Raw genomic sequence first — 13,455 nt, 5'->3', positions numbered from 1 at the left:
GTGGCCCTCCTCTGAACCCTCTCCATGTTGTCCACATCCCTCTTGAAGTGCAGTGCCCAGAACTGGACGCAGTACTCCAGCTGCGGCCTGACCAGTGCCACCTAGAGGGGGAGGATCACCTTCTTGGACCTGCTTGAGATGCATCCAGCAGGTGATGATCACTGTCGCCCAGGTGGTCGAGCACCTGCAGCCCCCTCACCAGGTCATCTCCCATGGCCAGGACCAGGTCCAACAAGGCATCTCCCCAGTACGCTTTCTGTACTGCTCTGACCTTTGGCATATTAATACGGAGCCTCTTTTGGCATCTGCATACTCAGTGAGCACATTTATGCTCCCTATGCCAGTCTGGTGGCATCCATGACAATAATTATGTATATACAAGGAGTGAAAAGAAAGACTTGCACACATTATTCCAGGTCCTTCCACTATGGGGAGGACATTACAGTTGTACGAACTGTCAAGAACATGCCAAGAGAATATCTCCCTGGGGAATTATCTTGTTCAGTCAGGCTTGCATGCCCATGAGGTGAAGTCTGGCACGCTATGTCACAAAGACCATGTGGCCCAGTACAGCAAGACAAGAATCCTAACTCTTATGGTTGGATGGCAAGTGACACCTCAAAAGCTGAATCATTCTCCTTTTGGGCCCAAAAAGGAAAACTAATGCATTCAACCAAGAACAATTAAAGAAAATACAATAATAAAAAAAAACCCAAAGACTTCATGGACGTGGACTTCAAACCAAGTGTACACTACAAGTAGACAGAAAGAGAAGCTCTGATTGCGCCAGATGGAACTGAGAAACAGGAAGTATGCACCATCCTTTATACCACTGATGCAGGAGAGGTGGGACTGGAGTGCATATTATAAAGACTGCTAGTGCAAAAATCTTTAGTTAAAGTTCAGTGACATGACATCCCCTCACAAATGGTAACAGGAAATGTAGACAATTACAGTATTTACTCAGTTCTAAGACAAGGTTTTCCCTACCATTTAACATGGAAAAAAGCCCCTCATCTTAAAATCATAGATGAGGGTGGAGGGGTAGGCAGGAGCTGGCAAGCTCTGTCCATATTACAGCCTGGGGTACTGAGGTAATCACAGCCCAGCCTGTAGCAGAGTCACACAGTCCACATGACTGCTACTGGGGCTGAACTGGGGCCATACTCAGTGCTCCAGGCTACAACAGGGGCAGAGCCTTCTGGCACAAAGCAAAGGTAAGGGAGGGAGGGAAAAACAGGCTGAGAGAGGGAAGGGAGGAAGCAGAGACATGGGGAGGTGAGAGCAGATGGGAAGGGGGACTGAGGCTGGGGGGCGGGCAGGTGAGGTAGGCACAAGCAGGGAGCAAGCTGCTTCACCTCCCCATACTATCCATGTCCACCCCCACCACGTGCCCCCCCCACTACAGGAGTGGGAGGGATGAATTAAAGATGACCCTCCAATAATTAGATTTTATATACAGAACATTATAACAAATGTATAAATGTTCCATGTAAACAATCCAATTATGGTGTCATCTTAAATTCAGGGTCATGTTAAATTTGAGTAAATACAGTACCTGAGGGAGAACTCTGTTTTTAAAAAAACACGTGCACTGCTTCAAGCCCTCTCTTCCACTGTATTGATCCCAGCTAATTGAGGAATTATATATTTTTATCCATTTTTAGGCCTTTATCAAGCTGAAAAATTACAAGGAGAAAATGAATGATATTTAAGTATCCTTCCACAGAAAATAAATATTAACACACCTAGATCTCCAAATAAATTGTGCAAGTGCTATACTGGCAGTCCTTGGACTTACGACACAATCTGTTCCTGAAAACCGAGTCTTAAATTGAATCGTCATAACTCAGAACAGATTTTCCCATATGAACAATGTTATAAATGGGGATTGGTTCCTGAACCAAGGCCCGATACCCTATTTTCACAAAAAAATAACCCAGAACTTTGTAGTCAATCAATTATAGATCAGTAATATAGCTACATTATTTATACTGTAAATATCAATCATATAGATTTGGAAGGACTTCTTTGAGGTGACTTTGTTGGACTTTTTGAAGGGCTCTTGGCTGGAGTCTTCTCAGGAGTCTTGGCTGAAGTTTTTCAGGAGTCTTGGCTGCTTTCTTAAAGAAATTGTCCAAGGAAGTTTGGACAGATATTCTCCAGGGAGATAGGCAACACAGCAAACTTGTTCGCTGGTGTGTTGTCGCATCAGATCAAGAGTCAAAGTCAAAACTGATGTCAGAAAGTCAAAACAGGGTGTCAATTTATAAACATAAGTGCTGTTTGTTGCAACTTGAAATGTCTTAAGTTGAGGACTGCCTGTATAAAGGCTTCACATTACTAATGCTCTAAATAACATGGTCAAAATACAGAAAACACAGTGCTCTGGTACCATAGACAAAAGATTACCAAATTGTAGTCCATGGCCAGTTAAGGGTTAAATCATTAAATAAGGTTAGTGGTCACAGAAAATATTGGATGCTCCTCATTTCCAGCAGCTAATCTAAATTAAAAAGACAAGAACACTGAACTTGAACAAATTCAAAAGAAAATAAAGGCATAACCATCAGTTTTTCCAAATAAATAAATCATCTACTATTACTTTATATATTTAGATGCTGTTATGAAAATAACATCTTCCCATTTAAAAATTAAAATATGATACAGAAAGAAAACAATTATAGATTTTTTCATAATCTATTCAAACAAAAAGTTTGAAAATGAATAAAATAGTACCGCTTTTCTATGTACACAGTGGCTTGCAAGATGTCATGCAACTATTTCAAAGAAAATGGAAAGGAAAGGCTACAGTTATAAAAAAAAGTGATATGCCATAGAAGCAAGTGTTGACAGCTCTGCCAGAGTCCCAAAGCTAGAACAAATTGTTGATTCTTCTTTTCAGTCAGGTAAACACTAATTCATGTTAAAGAAAACTGTTTCAGGGGGAGAAATACATAGGAGTGATTTTATGCAGCAGAGGAAAACACAAGACTGATTTTTTGTTTTATAAATACTCAGTGACAAAAAAATTTCCTATGGTCTCATCTGAACTAATCACATGTCAGTGGAAAATAAAACCATCTTACACAAATAATCTTGGACACAACCGTTATGTAAAAACAGTATTTGCTTACTCATACAACTCCTTTTCTCCGACTGCATTGCTTTCACATGGTTCCACTTGACATGTCATGCCTAGATAAGAAACTATTAAACCCCCAAGTACAGCAACAGTTGGGAGTAAGGTTGTATCTGCATACCTTGGGCCCTAAATGCAGCAGAACAAGGAACAAATAGTCTCTCCACATTTATGGTCCCACTTGCTTGAACAGCCATTGCAGCCACTGGGATCCAAACAAGGAAAGAGGAAGAGTCCGCATGGATCCATGTTTGCACTATAAACCAGAACGCAGACCTCCAGAAGTTAAGCAGCCAGTTTATTATGGTCTGTTTTATATGAGGAAAAGATTTCTGTTCCCTGATTGTTCTTAATCCAGCAAACACAGGCACAACAAGATCTAACTGAAAGCTTCAGCTAGATAAATTTAAAACTACATTTAAATGGCACCTGATGCCCCAAAAAGATTGTCCAACAACTATCCAACCTCTGGCCCAATAAAAGATACCACAAAAAGCCTTGCCTCAGACATTTCCTGGCTTGTCACAGCTACAACAACACTGAAATCCTATTACAACTCAATTTAAAACACAGGCTTTTAGCAGTGAGTAATTAACCACTGGAAAAACTTAATCTAGGATTCTCTTTCATGCAAAATCTTCACCAAAAAAAAAAAAAAAAAAATCAGAAGACTATGGCTGGAAGTTACAGATTTGATGAAAAATTACTGAGTAATGCTGTTTTGCACACAAGACTAGGCTACATGGTCATAAAGGTTCACTCTAGCCTTAAAAGTCTATGAATTTATGAGATGCTACTAACAATCATCCAGACGTATGAAGCCTAAAATATTCTGGTATAAGATAGCTAAAATGTCTGTACAGAGATTAACTGGAATGCCTAAATGTTTTAGACAGTCTTTTAGCCAAGACAGCCTGACCTCTGGATTTTTCTCCAAAGGACACATTAAGATATCACACAAACAGTCTGTTGTATGCAAATAGTAGCTGACAGTGACTAGACAGCCAATATATGCAAGCTGAGCTCTTCTCAATTATTGTGAAGCTTAAAACAAAAAAAAGGCAGAAGTAATGTCAGAGAAAATCTAAGATTACCTTAGTTCCAAATGTTCAGCAAGGATTTAGGACTACTTTATTATAAAACATGGTGAAAAGTGAACCGGTCTTCCGAGTTTGTAAAACTGAGAACTTTTTGGCATAGGGACTATTACCAGAAATGAGAAACTAACAACAAGAAGCTAGAATAGAAAAATCCAAATGACTCAAAGGTCCCTTTACTAAATTTAATAAGCATAAAAGATCACAAGAGTCCACAGAGTTCACCAACAGGAGGGAATTCTGATTAATTCCCTTTTAAAAAGTACTTCACCAAATAGCAAAACGCCAATTATGCTTTAAATGGCAATACGGGAGATGGAGAAGAAAACTAGGTAAATCTTTAAAATTGCTACAGAGAGCTCACAAAGCAGAGTTTTCAAAAGTCCAACATCCAAAACAGCTGGAATGACACTTCTGTCCTCAGCAAGCCTGCAACTTCTTGAACACTTTTTTTCAGATTCTAACAAAACTGCCTTACCCTCCTCTCGAAAAAAGGGCCGTCAACATTGCTTAGAAATTCAGTAGCCCATGTTCTCAGAAGAGGCTTCTCATTAAATGACCCTGCTCAGACAGCAAATCTTAAACAAGAGGAGACAGAAGACATACTCTCATCGGATTACAAGCTTTGTCATCGCCAGGACAGTACAATCACAAATCATCCAGGTTGTCTCGTCATATCATTCTCTGAACTATGGGTATCAGAAGAAAGGGAAGGAAGTTAAGAGATTCTTTATGTGTTTGAAAGCTAAGTGTCCGACACAGGCTCCCAGCCTGTCCTAAAGCAGAATCTGTGGCATCCATGTTTTAACTCAAAGTGTGCATGTTCCAATACAGCTGGCCCCTCTGTCTGAACTGTGTGTCAATATGGATTCCTGTTGGTTTTGGCAACACAATCCAGTCTATAGACAACCACCTGAGTGCAGTCAGAGCGTGACCTTGATGAGGACTGAGGATTCTTGTCCCATTGCTGGGATTGGCTTATGATCCCTTTGTCTCCATGGGTTATCTATTTGCTTCCTCCAGCACTGCCCCCCTCCCCCATCCTACCTCTCTCCCTTTCCTGACTTTTGTACTCAAAAATCTTTCTGAGGTCCCTTCTACATGTGACATGCATAATGCAATTAACCAGTTAATTGCACAATTCATTTAAATTAGTTGCATGTGTCATTTATTAGGACTGTGCAAAATTTTGGCAGCCGTTTTGTTTCAGAGGTGTTTCGCCTGTTTCAGTCCCCAAAACACTGAATCCAAAATTAAACAAAACCGTCCAAAACATTTCAGAAATATTTCAGATATTCTGGAGGCACCCCTCAGGCTAGATATCTGGAGGCACTACTTCACAGTCAGGGCAGCTAGGATCTGGAACCAACTTCCAAGGGAAGTGGTGCTCGCTTCTACCCTGGGGGTCTTCAAAAGGAGAGTAAATAATCACCTAGCCAGGATCGTTTGACCCCAGCACTCTGTCCTGCCCATGGCAGGGAGTCGGACTTGATGATCTGCTCAGGTCCCTTCTGACCCTACCTACTATGAAACTACGAAATAGTCCAGCACAGCCCTGCAGCCCTCCAGGAGGCTGGGACCAGGATGGGGATGGGGATGGGCAGCCACAGGGGCTTCTCCCATGGCTCCCCCTGCTGAGGCAGAGGTAGGCACAGCCGGAGGAGCCACAGAAGAATCTGCAGCCACCCGACTGTGTCTACCTCTCCCTGGCCAATCCAAATCAGCGCCGAAACTCCAAAACAGATCCGGCCGAATTGAAATGGAACAGTGATCCAAAACACCAAAACGAATCACTCTCCTCCAAAACGGCCAAATCCAAAACCGAAACTAAACATAGCAGTTTTGCACTATGTTTATAAATTTATAAACATTTTTATAATTTATAAATTATCATACCATAAAAGAGGTCCATCAAGGTATAAAGTTATAGATGGAAAATGTGTACTAAATTTATAGCTGATTTCTATCCAGCTTTAATTTACACGTGTAGCAGGATCATCACCTGTAGCTGGGAGCCCTGTCAGCTGATAAGGCTCCCAGATGCAGGGGTTCACCATACGCAGCCAGACCTGGGAGTCCCACAGCTGAGGGGACTCTCTGCCCCAACAGCACCCCACGGGCTGCTGGGAAGAAGAGTCCCACCGCTGACAGGAAACCCGAGTCACATCAGCTGCAGGACTCTCAGCACTGGCAACTGCGAGAGCTTGCTTTTTACTGCAAGGAGGAAGTACAATTATGTAGATTGTACATTATACCCCACTGTGCTTTTACCTGCATGTATAGAGGGGCCCTGAAAAACTGCTCTGTGCATGTCCTCTTGCAGCATCTCTCTGATGAAGTGAGCTCAGACTTGCAAAAGCTTATGTGTCTGTGATTTAGTAAGCCTATAAGATGTTACAAACCAGTTCAGTGGCTATATTGGAACGTACTTCCTGACAGGCATGAATCACCTTACTGTAGTAATGATACTATTAGACACTTATTTAAAAGAGAACAAACCTGTAGGTTTACCTACCTTCTTGACAGAGCTCAAAACTACCATAATTAAAAACTCTTTCCTGTACCCAGTTACCTCATTTAGAGCTAGGTAATGTGTTGCTGCGTTGCACAACATTGAGCAGTGTACACATGACCAAACTTAACTTAGAAAAGCAATTTAATTAAATATACAAAGCATTTAAATGATAGTAAGGCTGTGAAACAAATCAAAACTGAAAAATGGAATGCTCAAACTTAAAGCTGAAGTGGTCTAGAATTAACAATGCTGTGTCTGTCTTCTGTTCTCTATCAGCTTCTCTAAACAATGGCATAAGATACTGTTGTAATGGAGAATACATTAGACCTAGTTTTGCATTTCATGAGTACTGATATTTTGTTACAGATTTAAGGGGTTTACGCTTTTTTGTTTAATCCTACTTATAACTGCATCAGATATGTCAAGTGTTAAGATCCCTACATTAATCAGAATTTCTCTTGAAACATTCAGTGTAATTATCTGTAACTTACACATTTGCTAGTATAGCACAGAGTGAAATGATGAAAATTGACTATCAGACTTTTAACTTTAATGAGGGTTTCTAAGGTGCTGATTACAATAAAAGTTATTTTACATGGAAGGAAATTTTCTGAACATAATTTTTTCACTGTGGAGTAATTAGGCAAAAGTACTTTTTTGAGACAACGACCATTTAATGAAGTAAATACTCTGAAACCAAGAGAAGAATTAAGTTTTCATTTAACACTTCTCACATGAAGTGTAGGTATTAAAAGTCCTCATATAAACCAGGTCCCAAACCAAAGATTAAAGACTAATGCCTGCCCAACCCTACAAAAACTAGTTTACAGGTCTCTGGTCCTCGCATCTGAATAAATGTCAAAGTATCTAAACCACTAAAGGTATCTCCATGCTATAGGCATGCTACAGATTTTTATATGCAATTCAGGACAAAGCACTCTACCATCCAAACACCGACACTTAAGCACCTGGTCACATGCATGTTAAACCTATGCTCCTGTGCTCAGCTGGAAGCATCAAAAAAGGTCATAAAACACCTGAGCACACACCTGCCTCCCCACTTTGAACTGAAAATATAGCTAAGGCGTGGCAGATACGCTCACGCTTAGTAGTCCTACAGTTCCTGGGAAGTGCCAAGTTCCAACACTTCTACCTACCTTCTACTCACCTCTTACAACTCAGAGGCTACCTGCCAGTTTATACATGCCTGGTAAGTATTCAACTATTCCTTTCTATATAGTATATTAGTATGTTCCTTTTCCTGCAGTTAAAACCAGCTCTACCAAAACGTTAAAAAGCCAATACTTTTAAAAAAGAAAAAAAAAAAAAGCTTACCATGCCCTAATTGGGCAGGGGAGCTATCTAGGTTTCTAATTAACTTCTGACAAGTCACTGAAAAAGCAAGATTTTAGGAGAAGCATCTGAAATCTGTATGTATATATAGCCATCCTGAAGAAGTAGACTGAGGTAGGAAACAACTTAGTAAAGTTAAGAAAAGTGACTCAGACACCTAACAAATTTCCACCACTAACTTAAGAACTTGACTACTGGGGGGGGGGGGAAATTTTTGTTCAACAAATTAGGATGCGAATTTATAGTGTATTAGCTGTAACTCTCCAAATGGATGCTCTTTACACATACTCATTAGTAGGGGTGCACTGATAGAGATTTTTGGGGCCGATAACAATAGCTGATTTTTAAAAGGAGGCATATTGGGTAATACCGATACGATTTCTGATATGCAGCCTGGCAGCTTGAAGAGCAGTGTCTGGCTGGTAAATCTGTTGTGGGAGAGGGAAGGGAAAGGAAGGGGCGTGAGGGGGCACATCAAGGTGGCACTGGATGAGGAGGGGTTATGGGGGAGTGCAGCCACCCCAAAATTCACCATAGCGCTCCCCCACCCCCTTCTCTCAGCATCACCACCATCCACCCTGAGCACAGCCTGGCCCAGCCCCAGCTGCAAAAAGCCCAGCGAAGCCCCAGACAAGCCGCAGCTCCATCCTGCACCCTGTTCCACCCTGCTGCCCAGCTGGGTAGTGCCTGCCCCAGGCCCACTGGGGCTTTGATCATGGGGGCCTTGGTCTTTAAAACTGCCCTGTTTGCTGCCCCTGTTCCCTCCAAACTTCAACCTCAGCTTCACTAAGACAGTCACCCAGGATTCTTGAAAACAAGACCCTCAAATAGCATGGGTAAACAAAGTTTCTCAAAGGTGACATGATGACCTGTATGATGCTGAGCATTTGAAGTATTAAAAAAGAGAAGGGGGAGCAGGATAGGGAAAGAGGAGACAAGTATATCTTAAAATTGCTTGTGTACAATCAAAGGAACAGGAAGCAGAACTAGACACAACACAGAATGTAGTCTGAGCAACTTCTCACTCTTCTGACTACCACATTTTAGTCTCTAGTACCATCAACAATGCCAGTAATCTCTCTTCTACATTACCATAGTAGATTTTCTCTCAACCTCTGGCCCGCCAAACCCTTGCATTTGGCCCACAGGCCTCCCCTTGGGTCTGAAAATTCAGTAGCAGGGGAGCAGCGACCATTAATAACACCACCCTGCCCCCTGCCAAATCCTCAAACCCCATTCCCTGTCAAGCTAGTCAGAGCCAAGCTCTTCAGGGCTGGGCCACAACCCCCCACACCTGAATCAGGGCCAGACCATACCTCCTTCCCTCCCACAGGGGCTAGGCCAAGCCCCTTTCCACCATGGGGCCAATTGAGATCTGACCATGCACCCCTTCCCTCCTGCCCGGACCCGGCCGCACCACTTCCCCCCCCAGCCCCAGGCTGGGGCACACCCCTCTTCCTTCTCTGTGAGGCCAAGTTAGAGCCTAGCCACATACCCCTTCCCCCACGAGGCTGGGCCACACCTCCTTCCACCCACAGGGCTGTGTTGGGGCCCAGCCACACCCTCTTTCCTCCTCAGGGCTAGGTATGCCCCCTTTCCTCTCCACTGGACTGGGTCAAGCTCCTTTCCCCTGTGGAGCTGCACTGAAGCCAGCCTGTCTCCCATCATCACCCCTCTCTCCATGCAGGCAGATGGTGCCCAAGCCAAATCAGAAGCACTAGCTGGATCTGGCCCACAAACAGACCTGACTCTGCCAATCCAGCCCACAGGGCAAGAAGGTTGGATGTCACTGCTCTAGATTGATCTGTCCCTTAATACCCTCTCTAACATGCACCATTTATTAGTTTAGAGATGCCAGAGGAAACATCTACAACCAACAATGTCCTTAGTGCATACAGAGTCTTCTGACTTCATCCTTTAGGTCTTACACTAAAACCTAGACCTGCACTTTAATGCATACATATGTAGAGGAGAGAAAATTACAGTTATGATTTTGAATTCTTTATATTGCAATATTAATATTCTTTTATCAAAGATTTTTGTATGGAAGGCAGTTTCATAATCACCTGCTTCATAATCCCCTGGTTCTGGATTATTTTTACAGTACAGTCACAACCTTGTGGAATTAGAAAGCACGCAATTTTCTGCAAAATCATACTCCAAATCTCATCCTTCATTAAGAAAGTCAAGTTCCTATCCCTCATGGTTACAAAGAACCTCTAAAATATGAACCAAATACAAATAATTCCCAGGAGGGGTGAATTTATCTAAATAAATGCAACATTAGATCTTAAACCACTTAATGTACATACAGACCAACCCCTTTAGTCTGCAAAACGAGAAAAAAACAGTTCTGAAAAGTGAACTACCCTGCTCCTGTCTCTCAAATTACTATGGATTCCAACAACAGTCAAAGGTTTTGGCATTTTTCCAAGATATTACAGAATTCAGCATGTTTGCAGAATTTAATTATTTTAGCTAAACCAGGAAAACAACTCCTTTTGTTTTCTATTTTTCTGCTCTGCTAGGATGAACCTACGACCACCTTTTTCTTCGCAACTTTCCCTGTAAAAGGAATTACTTGAATTACAGTGCATGCTTCCTCCCTGTTCTATAGCACTAGACAAAGGGTCAGGGACCTAGAACTACAGACCAAGTGGCAGCCAGGAAAGAGAAAGGAGTCGGATTGCCCAAAGAATGCAATACGAGTCAAGGCCAGCGGAGGCGAGAACTCATGAAACTGCTTACAAGCTTCCCCCTTTCCCCAGGATTTACAGAGCAGAAAAGATGATGATTCTGAGCCTCAGTACCCAGACATCATTAACTGCTATGGGTCAGAAGGCTGGGACATATGAAGAAGAAAATAAGGAAAATCTATTAGAAAAATAATTATAGCTTATAATAATTACTGATAAAGCATACTTTAATGAGCTTTTCAACTCTGAACCACAGCCAATTTGTGTATGTACGTGGGAGGGGTGGGGATATAGGGGATTTCACAGGCCTATGATACAGCTGTCAGAATTTAAGCAGCGTTGAGGTGTTGTTGTAAATGTAGATGGGCAACAATTTTTTTTTTTTTTTTTTTAAATAATATATTTTAATGGAGCAACTGCATAGCTGAGACAAGTTTTTTGGCTTACCTGAATTTAAGGAAACAATGAAAAAGTCCAATTATGCCACAGAGTACTTGGAGCTCAGCCCATAATTTTAAACTGCTAAAAATAAACGTCACCTCTCCTACCCCAGAAAAATGTTCTCTATCTGTGGGTTTACTGTTTACGTCTGAAGTAACTGAAAAACAAAACTAGCAGCCTAACACGCCAACGTACAATAGATGCTGTTATTCGAATACAGAGATCAGGGGGCAATACAAACCTGAGATGATTTTTTATTTCTTTTTACAACAAAAAAGTGAAGTGGATCATTTGGATTGGAAAAAAACGCAATATACCATCTACATAAGAGCCACCTTACTCAAGTTGGGCTTTTGGGACTGCAGGAAATAAACTGTGGCAGACACATTTTACCTAATAATTTCCTGTGACATAGATCTGTTAATTTTAGAAGTGATTCATGCTGAATCGTTTGAAAAATCCCTCCCTAGTAATTATTTTGTGTCTGCAGTGCTTTCCATCATTATGTTCTTTTGCTAGAAAAGTTTTTTCAAGTGTTTTTTCACAAGGAAATGCGTGCATTACTGAGACAGACTCAGTAAAGGATCTTCAATAGCCGATTGTGCACAAAGACAAGAAAGCAAAAAACCTCTCACTAATAATTTCTGACTTCTACCTCATTTAGACTGAAACAATTTATACTAAAACAGATTTGTAAGTACAATTTATGTTCTGTAGAAACAATACTAAAATTTCAACTAATGTTACATAATAAAGTCCTTCTAACTATATTTCTGTTTATCCATCTCTTGGTATCGCAGTTTATGAAGAACTGCCTCTTCTGGTGCACAGCTCCTTGTGGTAGCTGCATGAATCAAATACCTTTTCCATCACCATAAAGAACACATGCATATACTAGTGTGAGTTCCATGCACATTTATACCAGTGATCACATCTCACTTTTGAGATCACAGTCTACTGCGTAAACTACCCAGTCTCCAATCTAAAAAGCAGCACTTTTGAAAGAGACTGATACTGTACAATAGATTAAATATTAGTGTGCTCAATGTCAAGCAGCATGCACATCCGTTAAGGCTGTTAAATTTTTCAGTGTCCAATGGAATTCCCTACTTATCTTTCTCAACACAGACCTAAATACTGCAATAGACCCCATTTGTGTAAACTGAGAGCAAACTATTGCCATAAGCATTTTGATTTAATAGTATATCATGGGCCACTTTTCCTCAACTTGCACATGCATAAATGACTATACAAGACAAAAGGCAGTACCAAATCAAACTTGCTGGATTTCTATTTGCAATCAGTATCTAAATGGGTAATCCTCATCAACTTGTTACTCAATACTACAAAAAAGTAGGTAAGATATGATGGTTGTACAACATTATCAAAAAAGTTTAAATATTTAAGTTCCGACCCAGTATGCATTTAATTAAAATTTACTTACATCACAGTACTAACTTGCATCTTCCCAGTTCTTTTGAAGAAAGTGCTGAACATGTCAGTCTACCCGAAGCCTGGGCCATAAACATCTGCTACTCTTCTCTGTTTTAAAAAGGCAGAAACCTGAAACAAAACAAAAATTTGAATGCAAACCCCCAGTAAAAGTGTTCATAAAATTTGTAAAGTTGAATATTCAGAACTCTCAAAGTAATAAAATAGTAATATTGTTCAGAATCCCTGAAAACCTGGTATAGGAAACAATACTCTCCCCCCATTATAAGCAGAAAAAAAAAAATACACCATGTAGCTCATACAATGGAAAAATGTTTGAGACTGTTAGAAGATGCCACGTCTGGTCAGTGTAGCAAGTGGCATTTCAACTTGTAACTCCTCTTTTTGCAGCAAGAAAGCATTCATAACTTCTGCATCACCCCCAGAAAAATACAACACAGCACTGAGATAATATTTATTCTGATTTATAACCAAAATCTGACAACAGGGGCTAACTTCCTTTACTTCTCCCTACCCTGTAACAAACACCTCAGTACTGGTACCATTCTATCACCAATATCCTCACTAAGATAGAGAAGCATCCTGTCTGCTTCTGTCAGCCCACACTTCAACATACATTGCATCTGTTAATAACCTTTTGCAAAAACTGTAGTTTCACTTCATTCTTCAAAGTATAATAAAATGCCCCCAGCTTGGTAACCATTTGTCATCAGATGTCAGAGGACTAACCATGGATGGTGTCAGTATCAATGTACAAAG

The 13,455-nt window shown here is 41.0% G+C and overlaps 1 protein-coding gene across 2 annotated transcripts in view; it reads right to left on the bottom strand.

Moving 5' to 3' along the window:
- The window catches only part of FUT8 (fucosyltransferase 8), a 214,343-nt gene extending 201,536 nt beyond the window's left edge, over positions 1-12,807 (bottom strand). For both annotated transcript variants that reach the window (XM_019551725.1, XM_019551724.1), the window contains exon 1: positions 12,689-12,807. The gene's annotated coding sequence lies outside the window, so the exon portion shown is untranslated. The remainder of the gene's footprint in view (positions 1-12,688) is intronic.
- Between the last annotated feature and the right edge of the window lie 648 nt (positions 12,808-13,455).

The sequence above is a fragment of the Crocodylus porosus genome, unplaced genomic scaffold (genome assembly GCF_001723895.1).
Source record: "Crocodylus porosus isolate Cpor-Errol unplaced genomic scaffold, CroPor_comp1, whole genome shotgun sequence".
Taxonomy (NCBI): Eukaryota; Metazoa; Chordata; order Crocodylia; family Crocodylidae; genus Crocodylus; species Crocodylus porosus.
This window is presented reverse-complemented; position numbering and strand designations above follow the sequence as displayed.